Source organism: Strix aluco, chromosome 31 (assembly GCF_031877795.1).
Source record: "Strix aluco isolate bStrAlu1 chromosome 31, bStrAlu1.hap1, whole genome shotgun sequence".
Lineage (NCBI taxonomy): Eukaryota > Metazoa > Chordata > Aves > Strigiformes > Strigidae > Strix > Strix aluco.
The window spans coordinates 4,115,854-4,133,429 of NC_133961.1; the positions used below are offsets into that span (position 1 = coordinate 4,115,854).

The 17,576-nt window shown below is 45.8% G+C and overlaps 1 protein-coding gene across 5 annotated transcripts in view; it reads left to right on the plus strand.

Annotated features, from left to right (window-relative positions):
- The first annotated feature begins 11,061 nt into the window (after positions 1-11,061).
- TSPAN18 (tetraspanin 18) overlaps positions 11,062-17,576 on the plus strand; it is a 121,360-nt gene continuing 114,845 nt past the window's right edge. For 3 of the 5 annotated variants that reach the window (XM_074809756.1, XM_074809753.1, XM_074809757.1), the window contains exon 1: positions 11,062-11,205. The gene's annotated coding sequence lies outside the window, so the exon portion shown is untranslated. Of the gene's footprint in view, positions 11,206-11,716; positions 11,750-17,576 lie in introns of those variants that run through there. The other 2 variants (XM_074809761.1, XM_074809755.1) reach the window with 2 other exon arrangements.

A 17,576-nucleotide genomic window follows, 5' to 3' on the forward strand; every position in this document is an offset into this window, starting at 1 on the left:
GCAGGAACATGTGAACAGTGTGACACTTGATGAGAAATTGCCTATTAGCTACAGCAGGGCTGACTTTATGGATCCTGAGGCTCTGACACTACCTGAATTTCAGTGAATAGTTATGCCTTTCCTCCTTGGCTTGTGATTTGTGCTCAGTACCTAATTCTCCTGTCAAAGACATGGCCCTACATGTGTAGGGAGGATGTCTTGTTACTGTAAAGTCACACTAGAATGTGAAGACATTGGTCACCCATTCAGTGGGGACCCAGCCTCATGAAAGTGGTGGATTCAATTAATCTTCAGGACAAATCCTGGAAGATGGCAAGTCAGCCTTTTCCTCCTTCATAATTGCACTTTATAGTGATCCTGCTAAAGGAAGCAAGCTTTAATGAACATGCCTGATTGATGAGGAAAACCCATTGTGAACAGAAAAACAGCAGTTCCAGCTGCCTATTTTGGGAGCTGTTCCATCTTCCTCAGGTACGCTGGCATATTCCAGTGCAAATATACAGGTAGGGATAAATTGCTCTGGTGTAGTTTTATCTTGGGTTCAAGTGATATGTTATGAGAAAGCATTTGTATCACTTGATGGTGTCTGCAAGGCATTGTTGAGGCAGAACTGCAGTATGTGCAGCAAATGTTGGTGTAGATGTGGCCCAGTAGCTATCATGATGAAAGGTAGTGGAAACTGGCCGGTACCTGCTGTTTGGAGAGCTGTGCAGTGTCTAGGAGCAGCAGTTGTTTCCAGGTGATAGGATAAGTGGCTGCTGGAATCTGAGATCGGGGTGCTATAGGAAGAGCTATTGTTCTGAAGAAATGATTTTAATAACATCTGCTCTCCGGATACAGACAGGAATGCTCATGTCATCCATGCATTTAACTGGTTTCTTGTTTTTTCCTATAATAAAGGATTATTGCTAATTTCACTGACTGAAGTGAAACTAAAGCACTGAATTCATGCAGCCTCTTGAATATGTATATATATCTCATTCTGAATCTCACAGCTTGGATGCATTTCTAATGCAGTGGAGTTACTTTAGTCTTTACCGAAATGCAGCTTCCTTTGAGTGAATCACGGTAGACTGGCAAAGCAGTGTTAAATGACACTCTGGCAGGAAGTAGAGAGGATAATATTTCACTGAAGGAAAATTGCAGGAAGTCAGTAGAATGTCTGTTATCTTAGCTGGAGCTGGCATTTGGCCTGGTTACTAAAGATAACACCTTTTCTTTCCTCCAAGACTTGTCACTAGCTGCTTTATGACCATGTATCTTGATTTACATCTCACTCAGAACACCTCCAGCTGCAGAGCATCACCAGTGCCTGGGGGTGACTCAAGGCTTCTCAACAGCGTAGACAAAGTTGAATTTTTCAGCCCCCAAGATGAGGGACAGGCACGAGAGTTCTTTTTCCACAGGCAGGAGAAGACTAACAAGAAGGGGTGCAACTGTAATTGCAGGCTGAAGGGGAGAGCACCGAGGAACAGGGACTGCTACAGCTGCTGCTGCCAGACACCTGAGAGCGATCAGGTAAGTGACTGCTGCATCTCTTCCAAATAACCCTGACTTCTGCCCCAGCAGCCGCAGCCACCACCAGCCTGCCTTTCCAGCGCTTCCCCAGAGACCAAGCAGGCAGCATGCTGTCCCTGAGCACGCTGCTGTCCTAGACAACTCGCTGTTTTGCTTATTTCTGTGGCTGGCATCGCACTGAAGTTGTGAATTCTCATCTGGCGTAAAAGAAGAAAATCACATCTGACTCATAGCAATTGTTGAGATCTGGATTTATTTTCCAAGGCCTAGTCAGTGCTACAAGGTACTTAATTTCCAGGATCTAACGGGACTGCTGCCCCAAAAAGATAAGTGCTAGATGTGCACAATGATCAGTTGGATGTTTCTGATAATTTTTATGAGGAATAGGAAATAGTTGATTTTAGAAACTGTTGATTATGGATGGAGGTGTATTTTGTGAATTGCACACTGCCTGTCACACTGAGCACTAAGGAAATACCACTCCTGCTTCATAAATGGTTGATGGGGTTACTAGGGAAAGTTGTCAAGGGACACGCACTTACTCTACAGCTTGAAAAGTAAAAAGGTTATATCTCCAGCTGATGTTCTTGTAAATCAGTTTATGACTAAGTCCCTGCTGACTGTGACAGGCTGTGATGTGAGCTTACAACTTCTCTTGGTGACTGGGGGAAGTTGCCCCGTTTCTACCACAAAGATCTCTTGTGACCTCAATAGCAGCTCATCTTGGCTGACTGATGACAAAGAGTTTAGAACTAGTTGTTCTGCTGCTTTGGTATTTTTGTTCACACTCTTCTTCTTCTGAACTCTTTTCCTAGTTTCCTTGAACTTCTATCTCCCTCTGTGTTGCCAAAATGTCATGTGTGCATCTGGGAGGCATTCCAACTTCCAGTTGCAGAATTGGGTCACTCCTCATACACGCACATTTACAGTCTTTTGCAGATGCCCAGGCTCTAAGCATAGCACTAGGAGAACCTAAGAAGTGCTGTCATAGCCTGTTGCTTTCAAAAATTCACAGTATTGCCGGCCGGCATTAACTCTTGTATTTGTTCTCTCTGACTGTCTGTCTACAAAAACAGATCTTGTAATGATCGCCCAGCTAAGGATGAATTATTAATTTGAGATGCTGAAGGAGATTTGTGTCAGAGCCCAGCTTTGGATGGGTGACTTACACAGAGCTTAAAAGCATCTCTAGCTCATCTCCCTGCCTCATTCTGCATTCTGTGCCATTTCTCTCACTGCCTCAGGGCAGAATGTTTGAGAAAGTTGGAGTGGGAATATTTTTATTCATCCTGTTACATGAAGTTAATCTCGTGTAGCAAAGCAGCTGTGTAATGTTTTGTATTAAATCTCATGTCTTCCCTTGGGTGTGATTAAAATTCAGGTGAAGGGTTTTTTTAATTTTATTTTATTTCCCCACTCCCAATGCTCTCAAGGGGCCATTAGGCTTCATTCTTAATAGCTTGCCATCCCTTTGCTTCTGCTGTTCCTGCTCCACACGCGACTGCACTTCTCTGACTGATGAAGGGTGAAGGCTCTTTAGTGACTCGTGCACATGCTGCACATTAGTGAAGCCATTTCTAGCTCAGGTGAAGGGACGGCTGCTCCCTGGCATATTGAACAAAGCCTTGGTTGGCAAATTCTCTATTTGCCTGATTATAGCCCTGGAACACAGTGAATCCCAGTTGGAAGGAGACCAGCTGCTCTATCAATACCCTGGGCTTCCCAAAACTATTGCTTCATTTCAGTGGCTGTTTCCAAGAAAGATGAGTTTCCATTCTCATCCTTTCTAACATGCCATTGCTTCTGCTTGCGACAGAGGTATTTGCCCCCATTCTGTCAGGTTAAAGAGAAAAGCCCCTTCTGTCTGTCTCTGACCCTCCTTTCCCTACTCATTCTCCACTTTGTGTCTTTATCTGTGGAACTGAAATGAGATCACCTGGAAGGCAACACAGAGACCTGGTAGGGAGTGAGTGAGGGGTTATTGCAGGGATGCGTGGGGGAAAGTAGAGTGTTAGAGTGAAAGTCCTGCAGAGAACACAACAAGGCTGGAGGCAGTGAGAGAAAACGAGCCTAGAGAAAAGGAGATGAAAGCAGGAGAGAGGCTGTGAGACACGTACTGAGAAGAAGGAAGATCGGATGTACAGACCAGACTGCAGGCTGCACAGAAGGAGCTAACCTGGGGGCTCGCACCGCTTCTTCCGCTCTGCACCTCTACTAGAGCAACTGAAACTGTCTTAAAAGCAGTGCTGCAGAAGTGGTTTGGGCAAGCCCCTGTTTCCCTCTAAACTCCTTAGTCTTGACTCAGCTGTACTTTTCATTATTTCAGAAAAGTCCAGTTAACATTTTCTTCTTAATGTCTTTAACTTTCACAGCCACTTCTGCAATTTGTTATCACAGCCAGGATCACAAGCACCAAACATGGCCCGAAAGGCTGCGCAAAGCGACTGGTTACAACCAAAGGGAGGAGCAGGAAGCTTCAGAGCCTTTGACGGGCTTCCCGTACTTCTCAGGTTTCAAGAGTCTGTTGGATTCAACCTTTTAGTAGACTGGAGGAATGTCTTGGGGATCTTTCAAACAGAATCCAGATTCTGGATCCTTTTCTAAGGGTAGCTCAGAAAAAAACAGGAAACAAGGAGATGCTTCTTTTCTCTTGCTTTGTAAGTTCATCTCAGTAGCGACTAAAGGCTACTTAGCTAAGAGAGTATGTCCTTGGCATTATTTCATTGAAATCAGTCTAGTAAAATCAGGAGTGAAGTTGGCTCCAACCTTTAATAAATCCACAGTTTATCTCTTCCTGATAGGAAACAGCAGCTAGTAACTCACAATGTTGTTTAAAACGTTCACAGCAGGAATCAGTCAGATAAAGGGCTCACATAGCTCCGACCTGTGTTCCACAGTGGCCGACATGAATCCATATTTTTAAGCTATAAAATAACCAGATTTGTACAACAGATGTTCTGACTAATGAGTGAAAGGATTTTCATCTTCGGGTAAAGAAACCTCACGTCTGAAGTAGCTGGTAGAGGTGCAATCATGCGGTTTGATCACAGGTTAGGAGCCCTAAACTCTAATGCTGATGCCCACTTGGGGAAATCACTGCATATTCCTGGCATTCATTTGCTCTTGCTTGTTAAAATGGTTAGCTAGTGTAAAACTGGTTAACTAGTGTCTGGTGAAGGGTTCACAAGGACCATTCATTCTATTACTCCATTTTTTAAAATAACTGATCTTAACCTAGCACCAAGTCTGCCTCAGTCCCACCATGCAGCATTCAGCAATTTCACAGCTCCGGTACGCAGCGTGGATGCTCTAGTCACTTACAAGCTCCCTTTTGTTGACAGAAGAGCAGGGCTGCCTTACGCACACATGCACAGAAGGACTCTTGAGACTGAGGAAAAAGAAGCAAAACTTGTGCAGTTTTGTTTCTGCCCTGACTGCGTGTGTGCTTGGAAGGGGGGTGAATGACAAGTGAAAAGAGGTCTGCAGAGAAGTACTATCTTTTATTAAAGAAAGTAACGTAACTGAGAAAAAACAGAGGAGCTTCTGGGAACAAAAGAAAGCTGTGTACTTTTCAACAGCTACCCCAATGAGGTTTATAGCAGCATCGCCATCCAATCATTGCTTCATGGACTTGTTAGGATATGACATCTCCATCTGTCACTGGGGATCAGTCCAGATCTTAAAAGCTACGCCACACTTAGGGCACTGAATTTGATCATGAGAAATTCTGGGATTGTGTGATGTCCATCAACTTTTATACCATGCAAATTGAGTGCCAGTCCAAGTCATTGACACCATGGTGGCATTTTACAGCCTTCTTGCGGTCATTTTACACAGCCATGACTGTTTATCCCAGTGTTTAGACAGCAGACAGTCTAGCTTTCTGGAGTTAATAAAATTCTATTTTATGTGATACCAGGAAAAACTTTAGGTCCTTCCATGCCAAAGGTCATAATTTCAGCTAACCTGGTAGTGCCCGTGTAAACCAACTTCTGCAGACTGGGGAATAGTTTTGCTGAAGGACACCACGCTACTTCCCGTCACCTAACAGCCCAGTGGTGAGGACTGATTTGGAGTTCTGGTCATGTGCTGTTTTATTTTTCTCCTTAACCATGTTACACGTGCTTCAGAAGAATTTACTTGGATAGGACCTTCTCTGAGGTTCAGAGGGAGCTATCACCACTTCTCTGGCTAGGGATCCCTTTCTATGTACAGACGTTAGAACCCTTTGCTTCAGTCACTCTCTGGAGGGAGTCATTTGGGGAGAAGGGAAGCAGTGAAATAGTTTGATGAATGGCATCAACTTACATCCCCCAGGAGGATTCCAGATGTTTTTAGCAGATGTTTAACAAGTTATGGCAACACAACTGACTGTGTTGAAACAAATTGCAGGGTGACCACCTAACTGTTGCCAGAAGTGAAGTTTTCAACACTTCCATCTGCCCCCTGGCAGTTACTGCTTTTCCCTGCAGATATCTGTGAACTCTGTACCATATCTTTGTCAGAAAAATCATGAAGAACTCTAACTGTCCAATAAAGTGTTGTTTAATTGGAACATCTCAAGGAACAATAAACCCTGAAGCTATGTTTGTTAGCTTTCTTATTTTTTAAAAGGAAAAAGGTGCTTTGTAAAGTCTTATGAGAATAAAAATAGCTTCAGGATTTTAGTGTCAGCTGGAGTTTTAAAAGTGTATTTGAGCCTCCTTCCTTTGTGTTACAAGAGAAATGCAAATGCCAAGAGGCGTGAAAACATTTGAGGATAGATGCTTGGATGAGTAAGGCACTTGTCTGGGATCCAGGATCTCCTAGCTCATGTCCTGGAGCTGCCACAGACTTCTAGTACTTCTTCAGCATTCATTCTTCATGCCTCAGTCTCCTATTTGTAAATGGGGACAACTGTTCCTCTGTAATTGTCTCTCTTGTCTTATTTAGACGTGTAGGGGAAAGGGACTGTGGTTTTTCTGGTACAATGGGGGCCTCCATTTTGCTTGTCCTTAGTGAAAATTACTAAAAAGGTTGTGGGAAACAAAGCTTGTTTCCACGTAGGGTTCAAGAAGTACAGAAAAAGTTCAGCTGCAAATTTCAGAGGAAATATGAACGTTAAGAACTTTCTCAAAGGATGTGACGTTGGAAATCTTGGGGGTTTGGCTTAAGCTCCATTTTAGGAAACTTACTTAAGAAAAAAATAGCAGACAGTGGACAGGATATTTTCTGGTTTTGTTTTTCAGTTCAGTAATATACAGCTTTACCTGTTGTTAGCAGTGGAGATGGCTATCATCTTAAATATATTCATTTTGCTTTAAAAGTATCCCTTCAATGCTGAATATTAAAATTACAACAAAGAATTCTGTTAATTGAGAATTTTCTGGGCAGGGTCCAAGGGTTCATTCAATCGCTGCTTTTGGAGTTTTGGTTTTAGGCACCACTGCCAGTTCTTTTGTGTAATCTTGCAACTTCAAAGACAAGGAAGGAGGGAGGTGGGCAGGAAAGCATTTAGGAAAATTATGTCTACCTATTTGAGTATCTCAATGAGCATGAAGTGTTGTTCATGGATTGGATGATCTTGAGAAAAGCGTGTCTTTTGCCCTAGAAGACTGCTTTCCATCTTGTGATCTGTGGCTCTGAGAGACATGAGAAGGTTATATGTGAAATGATGAGAAAACATGTGTTTTCAGGAAAACATACATGTATGTTACCATGTGATCAAGTAAATATGTAAACAAAGTTGGGAAAAATGAATCTGTAAATGCATATTCAAAATGCAGCTTAGTTCTTGATTAGAAAAAGAATTGCCATGGCAAAGCTGCATGAGGGCCTGTGATTTCTTTTTCTCCAAAAGGTTGTTTGGATGAATATGATTGGGAAATGCTGATATTGACAAAGAGACCAACTCATAAACAATTTAGCTTCAGTTTTCCCAGCTGAGCCTGGGAAAGCAAAACTGGGTTGAAAAGTACACTGGCAAGGTTTTAATTATGATTTTAATAACAAAGCTTGAACAAACCTCTCACTACCAGTACATCAACTGCCCCCTCATGTTGTTTTCCCAGGCTTGATGGAGGGGCCCTGGGAAAGCAGTCTGATAGCAGATGAGAGAGCATACTGATCAGTGTAACTTCAGTCAGCACTACAAGTGCTTGACATTTCGGCAAAACAAGATCGCTTGCTTTGCTGTCTTTATCTGGGAGCAGGTGATCAGGTTCAGACAGTCGGTTTGTCATCCTGAGCTCTTTGTGGCTAAGACCTTGTTTGTTTTGCGCTCTCAGAAGTGCCATTCAGTCTCATGGCAGAGTTAATAATGCTGTGTGATTTCTACTGCGCACAGATTGCTCCTGGAATGTGCCGTGGTTATCTGGAAATAGACTGGTACTCAGGTTCCAGCATGCAGATGCCAGAGAGTTTCCTTCTGCCCATCTGCCTAGGCAATGAGCTGGGCTGTGTGTCAGTCCTGCTCTAGGAACCACAGCCAAGCTGGACGGTGGTTGAATCCCTGCTTTACTTGTCTTCACAGCAAATTGGGAAAGACATCAGTAGAACTACTGAGAGAAAATAATAGGAAAAGAAAGGGAGCAGTCTGAAGGCAAAGGAAGTGGGAGGAAAGGTGGGGAGGCCAGTGAAGGAAGCAACAGGGAAACTGTGAACTAACATGTGAAGCACAGACAGGAAAGGGTTCATAAGTAATGGGTTAGCCGTATGGAGTCACATTCAAATCTCTCAAAATCCATGGTTACACCAGTGAGGAACCTGCCCTGATTTGTTCGTGGCTTCCCAACGTCGCAGTTTCTGCTTCTGAAAACTCAAGCCTCTCAGAAGCGTCACGGAGAGACTATTCGGGTTACGGTACAGATGATGTAATATTTAAGGGACAGACCCTTCAGACAGTGCAAGGGCTGCAGCTCCAGGCACTTCTGAAATGGGAGAAAGTGGCTTTAGTGTTTTGGGCTAAACCATGGAACTATTTCCTTGTTCTGATTTCAATTCAGTGATGTATTTATCAGAAAACAAGTAAAACAGCCCTCTCGCGTGTTTATCCATCATAAAATTGGTTTTATCCAAGGTTGCTATTATGGTCTAAGTTCACAGAGGATGTGCTATATCCTTTACACATAACAAAGAATGTAAACCCCAGCTTTACATGCAAAACTCCATTCAGTGCTGGCTGGGATTCACAAAGCAGCTCCTTCATGACAGTGAAAGCACTATAAACTCGGGAAGCTAATTTTCAATAGCGGCCCCTTAAATTGCACAGTTGAGCATGTAAGAGTGCTATTGTGTCCATGCGAGCATGTGGAAGATTTGAAAGCTGGGGTCACATATAGTTGACTTTTGTTCATTTACAAAACAGTTTCACAGAATGAGGATGGAAAACAGAAAACACATACAAGTCTTAGGATACATTGCCCTGTACTTTTTCCCAAAATATCAGAATAATGATGTCACTGGGGAGGGGGGTGGGGTGGTGGTGGGGGGTGGGGTGTCAGTTGTTGGAAAAATGCCAAGAATGTCCCTGATGAGGAAGGGATCTTGGCTATAGAATCTGGAGCTGTTTAAGTGTGTCATGTTTTGGGCAGGACTAAGCCCACTGAGTCTCCTAGAAACCCTCTGCATGAGATCCATGTATTAGGTCACCAAACAGGGGTAGGAGTCAGGCGGCTAGACAGATATACACACAGTTTTTTGGTTTATTCACCAGGTACGCAGCAAAATCGCCTGGCATGTGGGGTCTTGAAATGGTCCTGTGACAGCGCAAGGGTAAATGTGTGAGATTGTGATGGGGGAGTGCAGAGGGAGGACGAACGGAGCCCAGTTTGACAGGTCTGCAGAACACAAATGTAATCTGTGCCTGAAAGAAGCGTGATCTGCTGCTCAAGGGGTATGACAAGCCAGCCTCCTGGAAAATAGCACTTTCAGTCCTTTGCAAAGGAATCAAATGAGGAACAAGGCTATTACCTCGTGTCAAACTGTGTCTGATAAAGAAATGGAAATCCCCTACTCTGCCACAAAGACCAAGGAGAGGTAGGATCATGCTGTGACACAAATAAATGAATAGTGAAACAGAAATGGAAAAAACACGGGCCCAAACATTACAAGAAAATATCAGACCTTGAAATGATTGGCTGTCTTAAGCAATAGACTCTAACAAAACATACGTTACAAATACAATCTGGGCGTGTAATCTAGTTTTGCTATTACACAGAAATGGATTTGGGAGCGTAAGTGTTAGATTCTATGCATATCTCCCTATTTTTATATCACATTAAGAAAAAAAGAAAGCCAATGCCAACAAATATCTGCACCTGGGGACCCTTGTAGCTGTTCATTACCAAACATATGAGGCATTAGCAGAGATATTTATACAGAGATGCTGGTGCATCTTTTCTCCTTTGCACTGCACTGTTAGGCATTCCTGTTGTCTTGTTCTTCTAATAAGCTTCGAGGGTCAAGAGCCACATCCTCCATCTTGCAGAAATAAATAAAATAAACAGGACTTCTTATCAGCACAAGGAGCGCTTGCAGGATCTGGCCCTTGCAGGATCACTCAGTTTTTACACGTGAGCTCAATGTCCAATTTACTAACGCCTTGCTCCTGGGCTATGGATTGTTACTGAGAGTAACAGCGCTATTTCTGCACACTTTCCCCTCCCTCAATTTCTTTCCCTCCAACCCAGCAAGGACTTTTGTGAGCATCAGGACTGGTCTCCTGAGGGGATAGCTGAGCTGAACTCCCGCTGTGGATTCCCCGGTGTCAGCTGGATGCTGTTGGACTCGGGATACAGTTGTTCCATGTGCAAGAGCAGTGAAAGAGATGGTCTCTTCTACACAGTTACCTGTTTTTCTGAAGTTTGTAGCTGTCAAACTGAATTGGAATTGTTTAACTGGCTCAGAAGTTATTGGGACGCACACAGAGCACAAGTGCCCAAGCCGTATCTCCTTAGGAAACCAGGCTTGGGAGGGCTGGCTTTTTCCAGCGTCACAACCAGGGGCTCCTCCTTTGGTCTGGTGTGCATTTTTGAAAGGCTTCCCAGTCCCGCAGTGTCACTCTTTGTTTGAAGTTTCCCTGACAGATCTCCGAGTGCATTTAGGCACCTCTCACTAAGATACCGGTCAACAAGCGACCTCCCACCTTCCTGACCTCTTTCTTTTGCATCCCAGGGATCTTCCCCCCCCTGCCCCGCCGCTGCATCAGGTGTTTGGGGGGGCTCCCTGGGGATGGGGAGGAGGCAGCTCTCCTTCCTCCGCTGCCTCCTGCGAGCTCGGCGGGCTCAGGACTCACCCCCATGGGCCACCCTCCCGGGGCTCTGGGCCACCTCCAAACGAAGGGACGAGTCCCTCTGGCGACTCCAGCCCAGGAAGTTTTCTGGCGAGGCGGGAGGAGGAGGAGAAGGAGGAGGAGGAGGAGGAGGAGGAGGAGGAGGAGGAGAGGAGGGGGGTGGCGGGTGCGGGCGGAGGCGCTCCCAGCCGCCGGGGCCGGGCCGGGCCGAGCCGGGCCGGGGAGGGGAGGGGAAGGGAAGGGAAGGGGGCACGGCCGGGAGGTGGAGCCGGCTGCGCTGGCGGCTGGGGCGCTCCGCGGCTGCCGGGCACCGGGCGCGCACGGCAGTGGGAGCCCAGCGCCGCCGGGAGCCGCCTGCTCGCCCGGTCCCTCCCCGGCGGGGACCCGCCGCCGGAGCCCGCTGCAGACGCCGGCAGGTAACGGGCCGGGACCGGGCTTCGCTTCTCGGTGCCCCCGGCTGTGCGCGGCAGCCGTGCCTCGGGCAGCCGTGCCTCGGGTCCCGTCCCCCTGCTAGGGGTGCCGGCTCCGGTTTGGGGATGCCGGCTGGGGGCACCCGCCCCCCGCGTTGTTTCCCTGGGATGGCGCTGTGGCTCCCCGGGGTGCTGGGCGGGCAAGTTTCTCGGGGCTGAAATGCTCGCCCGCCGGCCGGGGAGCGGGCGCGGGGAGGGGGGGGGGTGCCGGCCCGCCCGGGCCAGCCCAGCTCGCCACGCCGGTAACACCGCTTCGGGGTCGGTACCCGGCAGCGTCCCGGGAGTCTCAGAGCCTGCCCTCGGTATTTCTGTGTTTTCCTGCTCCCCCCGCCATTCCCTCCGGGAGCGCTCTGACGGGAAAGGCAGGCGGGGCAGCGCCGGGTGCCGGCGGCTCTGCCCGCAGCGCTCGCCGTGCGCTCGTAGCGGTTTGGAGTAGTTCGGGTCAGGAAGGCGAGAGGGTTCCCCGTGTTTCTCGCTTCGGTCCAGTCCGGTAGGAAATTTTCTCTTTCACACTTAGCTGATCGGCAAGCTGCGATCCCGCCGCCCTGGGTCAGTCCCCGCTTTCTAATAGAGATTTACAGCTGCAACAACATCTTGGTGAGGTGCCACCCCACTGAGATGTGCGGGTTTTATAAGCTGTACAGCTGGGCACTTGGAGTTTTAGCGTAAGTTTTGTATTTAAATGGTGAGCGAGTAAACAGCATGTTCAGCACTTGGGTGGTTTTCTGTGAAATGTGGTAGGCGTAATTTCTTTTTTCTCTAGCACTTCTCTTAGCAATTAGTAAACTCAGCCTGATTCCGGCTTGTATTTCTATAATAAGAGAAAATTTGGACACAGTTAATAGACTCTAGGCACGTATTTCACTGAATAGCCAGTGGCTACCAAAGCTACTTGGCCAGAAGTGTGCTGGAGATGGCTGTGTGCCTGGCTGGGTATATGCAAATTGTGAGCATCGGCTCACAATTTACTAGTGGGTAAAAAGTGTGTGGAGTTATTAAAGACTTGTCTTAATTCAACAGGATGTATCCAAGTGTTTGATGGATTCTACCAGTGAAATGCTTATTTTGGTTATTTAGTGCTTTTGTAAGGAGCGGTAGTTGTTCTGTCTCAGAAGTATACAAACTGAGAGCAAATGATAGGGATGTCATTGGGAGAGATAGGTACGTTATCTATTTCATAATTGGGGGGGGAATCTTTCAAATTCGACTGTGTAGCATAATGTACAGACGTGCTTATTTATCATCTGCTTTCGCTGAAGTATTTGTACAGTATGTTAAAATGATTTCAAACGTTTGACCCTCCCTGGAAGGCAGTTAATGTTTCTGTGTTTGTTGTGGCCGAGGTACAGCTTTTGTTGGCACAAGCTAAAATACCGTGCAATAGAGTTGCCATGAATTTAAGCGTAGCGGGGTGAGAAGAAGCAAGGAAGAGCTTAAACTTCTCTGAAACCCCGCGGGCTGCCAGCAAAAGCAAGGTAACACTTGTAGCGACTGTCCCACCCTTTCTCCCGAGCAGACTGCGCCACAAATGCCGTCGCTCCCCGAGTTGCGCGTTTAAACCCGTGAGAGGCGCAGGTGAACGGGCAGGTGTTACTCCTGGGGAGAGGGGCAGATGGAGCCCCCAGGGTACCGGCGGGCGGGGGGGGATGCCCGGGGCCGGCTCCGAGGGAGGAGAGCTCGAGTGGGTGATGCTGGCAGTTTCCACGAGAGGGCTTTCTCGCCGTGCCGCGCTCTGCAGCAGAGCCTTTGTGGCGCCGGCTGCCCCTCCGCCTGCCTCTTAGCCACGGGGGAGCAGAGAGGGACTTGGGGTGGCTTTCGCTCACGGGGTAAGTATTTCAGATTTCCTTTGTAAATGATGGGGAAATCCCTTTATTCCCCCTGGGCTATAAGGATGAGACATCCTGGGAAGAACACCAGCCTTCCTTTTCCAGGCTCACTTAAAACTTAGAACGGATCCCAGCAACTTAATTTCCCCCCAGTGGAGACCGAGAAGAGGCCGGGTGTGTTTTTCACGAAAGAGGAGTGGGGTCTGAGTGTTTGCATCCTCGCCTCAGCTGATGGCAACAAATGACTTTATCCTGGCGTGATCTCATTTTTGGCTGCTTTAACACGTATTATACTTCTCAGGGTGGGGCTGGGCGAAGGGGAAACAGGAATCATTGTGTGCGTATGAAAATGCTGAGCTATCCTTAAGTCCTTTGCCAAGTTGCCTGTGTGTTGTTTAATTCAAATAATTTCATACATGCAGCATTGCAGGTCTGTTTTAAAAGGCAGAAACTGTATCTGTAACCAGGAATAATATTGCAGTTCATAAAACATGAGGAACATCTGTTACTGTGACTTCAATTTGTTTCTCTCTCCTTGGAATAACCAAGTTGACAGCTCAGACAGTCAGGTTTAATGTCCTGTGCTAAACCTTTGGTCCTGCGTCCCGTGGCTAATTGTGACTCAGAATCAATAAATCCGGCTCCTGCTCCGCTACAGCGGCTCAACGCGGGAGCAGGAAGGGCTCCAAACCACCTGGCCCTGCGTGGAGCTAGTCCCCGGCAGCAGGCGATGGTGGGCAAATTGGGGTTTCTGTAAAACTGGGTCCATCGTGTGCGCTTGCTGCTTTCGGTGCAGCAGAGCTGGCTGGGATCTTGGCGTTCTCTCAGCGTTAGGGCCAAGCAAGCAAGAGAGAGGGTCTGCGCTGTATTTTCCCTCCTAGCACCTTTTATCTAGCCTTAATCTATCCCAGGTTGAATACTGTAGGCAGTTGAAGCAGAGCCATCTCATGCTTTGATGTGTGTTTATTGGCTCTAGCATCTCATTCTCTTGCCTTTTTTCTTTTTTAAGTTGCTCCCTTCCCACCCCACCTCCCCAGAGAAAAAGAACTAGAGGAGGCAAAAAGTGAATTAAGTGACTTTGTGTTTTTGTGAATGGGTTTTCTTGCTTTGCCCCTGCCTTCCTTGCTGCCTGCTGTAAGATCCCTTCATAATTAAAATATTATGACTATCCTTATGGTAGCCCTTCACTTGTGGCAAGGATCCTAATTTGACGTCAATGCAAAAATACTAGTTTCTGGCATAAGGGCAGATGACATTTCATCAGCTAGTGCATGCCCATTTTTATTTTTTTTTTAAACCACAGTGCTAAGACCATATGGGCAGATAATGAGTTTAAGCTGATAAACAGCTTTGCCCAAATAAAGGACTTTCTTCCTAGAAAACACGTTTTCCTTTAAAATAAATAATGGAGTTCCTGTGTTTTTATTTAATTATCTTGAGTCCTGTCTGTTCTCACCAGGCTGCAGGAAAACAGACACAACTGCTCTGGGAACAGAAGCTACTGGATTTATGGGTCCGTGGGTCTTAGATGGGGAAAGGCTTGAAAAGAGAAGTTCAGATGCTACAAAACTGAGGCTTAAGGTATCTAAATAAACAGATGGTGGTCCGAGTTGTCTTTGGAGAGTTTTGTGAGGTAGTGCCTAGTTCGTGACATCTTGAAGGTGAGTCATTGCATGAGGTGGTAGTAGGTCCAAGGTCTGTTTGGGAGCTGTAATTAAAACAAATGAACATCTATACTCCTTGCTAATCCTGTGAGGCTGCTGAAGCAGCCCTTGTTTGGGGGTATTGTTGCAAGATAATTCCTACTTTTGCTTTTTCAAGAGTTTTTGACTAATGTTAGTACAATTTTTTTGTATGCTTGTTAAACTTAATTAATCAATAAAATGTGAAGGAAAGATTTTGATCCATTTTGGAAAAAAAAAACCAAACCACAGGAGTAGTACAGTGAGGGCTGGAATGTAACTTGCTTTGGGCAGTTGTGGTCACTTTGAAATAGTGACTCAAAACCAAGCAGTGTATTTGCATGAGAGGATAAAGCCTGGGTATTTCTCCACAAGATGCACAGGAAAGAGCTGTTTGGAATGTGAAATTGCTCATTCCCTTTTAAGCTATTTATTAGGAGTCCTCTTTTTTTATTTATTCTTTTCTTGGAAGTGATTGTTAATCTTAATGGGAAGTAGCAATTGAAGGAAGAAAAAGTTTGTACCAAAAAATCAGTGCAGACAACTCCATTCTTTCTTATGATGCTTATTCCTTCTAAAACTTCCTTAAATATTTTGTGTTGTCCATTCCCTCCCTTCCCAACTGCACTGGGAAGGCTACTGAACTTACTTGTATTTCATATGAGGATATGTTCCAGATGTCTAGAGCTTTGGTTTCTGATGGTCACTGCTATCTCATTTGTAACTGATATGACAGCCAAGCTGGTCCTACCATTACTTGTGACTGCACAGTTCAGCATTCCTCATGTGTCCGTTCCAACACTTCTTATTTTCTTTTCACTGCTCTTGCAGTCTTGAGTCTCCAAAATGATGAATGAGTTATCCTATCCCTTAGTTCCAGAGGATTTGTGTGAATTCAGTGCCCACCAAATACTTGATGAGACTTCCCCCCCACCCCCCCCCCCCCCCAACCTCTTGGAGCATTTAGCAGCTGCTTTGCTGTTTATCATTTCTGCACTGGTAAAGATCTGTCATGGGCTAATTTAGTATAAATTGTCTGAGACTGAAAGAAGTGGCTATAGGATCTTTTTCTGTTAACCACACCAGCTGCTAAACCAGTTTGTCAGCATGTTTTTATTTATTTTTGCATAGATAAGATTTAAAGAAACAAACGATAAAGATGTTTCACTCTTACAAATTGACCCCAAAAGGGATTTGCTTCTGTACCTCTGCCACCTTCTGTTCTCTAGCAATGGGCTTGAAGGATTTCCATTTTCTCAAAGTTTATAAGAAGCAGCATATACTCTTTCAGAGCATGGAGCTGTCCTTCCCTGGTCTAGAGGCAGAAAGGCTCAGTATCCTGGTGAGTTGTGTATGTGTGGTGTTTTGTTTTGGTTTTTTTTTTTTTTTAGATCTGAATTGCTTCTGCAGGTGTCTTGATACAGGAAGCTTTGGATGACCACATGCCTAATGTGAAAGCTTCATGTTTGGTGGACTCATACAGCGGATATTACATGACAATTGAGAGTATTCATGTGGTGTGGATTTACCCTCACCATATTCAGTTAAAACCAAAACCAGTATCTTGTCATTGTCCTCAGAGGTGATGGGAGCAGGTGTTTGACTATCACAGGTTTTTAGTATGGGTCTTGTTTCTGCACAGGATCCCAGCTGTCTGTGTAGTCCCTCCAACAAGGATTCCAATGATTGGTAAGTCTCTGGGGGTTCTCACCCTTTGGGGCTTTTTTTGGCCATCAGGATATTCCCTTTGCTATATATTTACTAAATAAACCTGGTCTAAAATGGAAGTTTCCAGCTACTTGAGAAATAAATTGAAAGGTCACTGTAGAAGAGTCAATTCTTAAGCCCAAACGAAGTTCAGATTTTTTAGACCAGTATATCACTTCAGGAAGAAACAGAGATGTCTTTGGTGAAATAAACAGTGTTGCAACTGAATCTCATCTGTGTGCTTGATATTACTTGGTTCTGTGATTATTAAAGGGGCTGCACAATTTTGTGAATTAGGACTTAGGTCTGAGTTTGCTCAGCTCAGCTGTTGATTGGCTGTGTTTAGTTCATCTCTGTTCCTGCCCTTCTGTCTCCCTCGTTTGGTTGGTGCATAGCCGTGTTAGAGAGGGACTTTCTTGGGGTGTCTGTGGTGCCTAGTGTGATCTGGAGTCTGCCCTAGTTAGCTGGGGATGAGTCTCTTTAACCAAGTAACAAGCGATAGGACAAGAGGGAATTGCGCCAGGGAAGGTTTAGACTGGATATTAGGAAGCATTTCTTTACAGAACAGGTTGTTAGGCGTTGGAATAGGCTGCCCAGGGAGGTGGTGGAGTCCCCATCCCTGGAGGTGTTTAAGAGTCACGTTGACATAGCGCTGAGGGATCTGGTGTAGTTGGGATCTGTCAGTGTTAGGTCGATGGTTGGACTGGATGATCTTCAAGGTCTTTTCCAACCTAGACGATTCTGTGATTCTGTCTTTGGAAGCAGCGTAACCAGGATCCTCTTTACTCCTGGTGTCTGTGATGTTAGTGTCAGGACAAAATCTTACAGGGGTGGTTGATCCTGGGGAAGTGGACCTGAACCAAGCTGCTAATGTGAAAAGTCATGTAGTATAGCAGAGATAATAATAGCTCTTATATTCTTTCAGACTTCTCACTTGAGTCATAAACAGCTTTAAATACATTTTGTGCCATCCCAGATGTCTGGAAAGCCAACAAGACAGATGAGTGGAATGGGGTATGGGCGCATATGGTGACTTGTTAGCTGTGGGTCAGTGGCACAGCCTGGCAGGGGCTCCGGAGCTTAGAGGCCCTGGCTGCAGCTC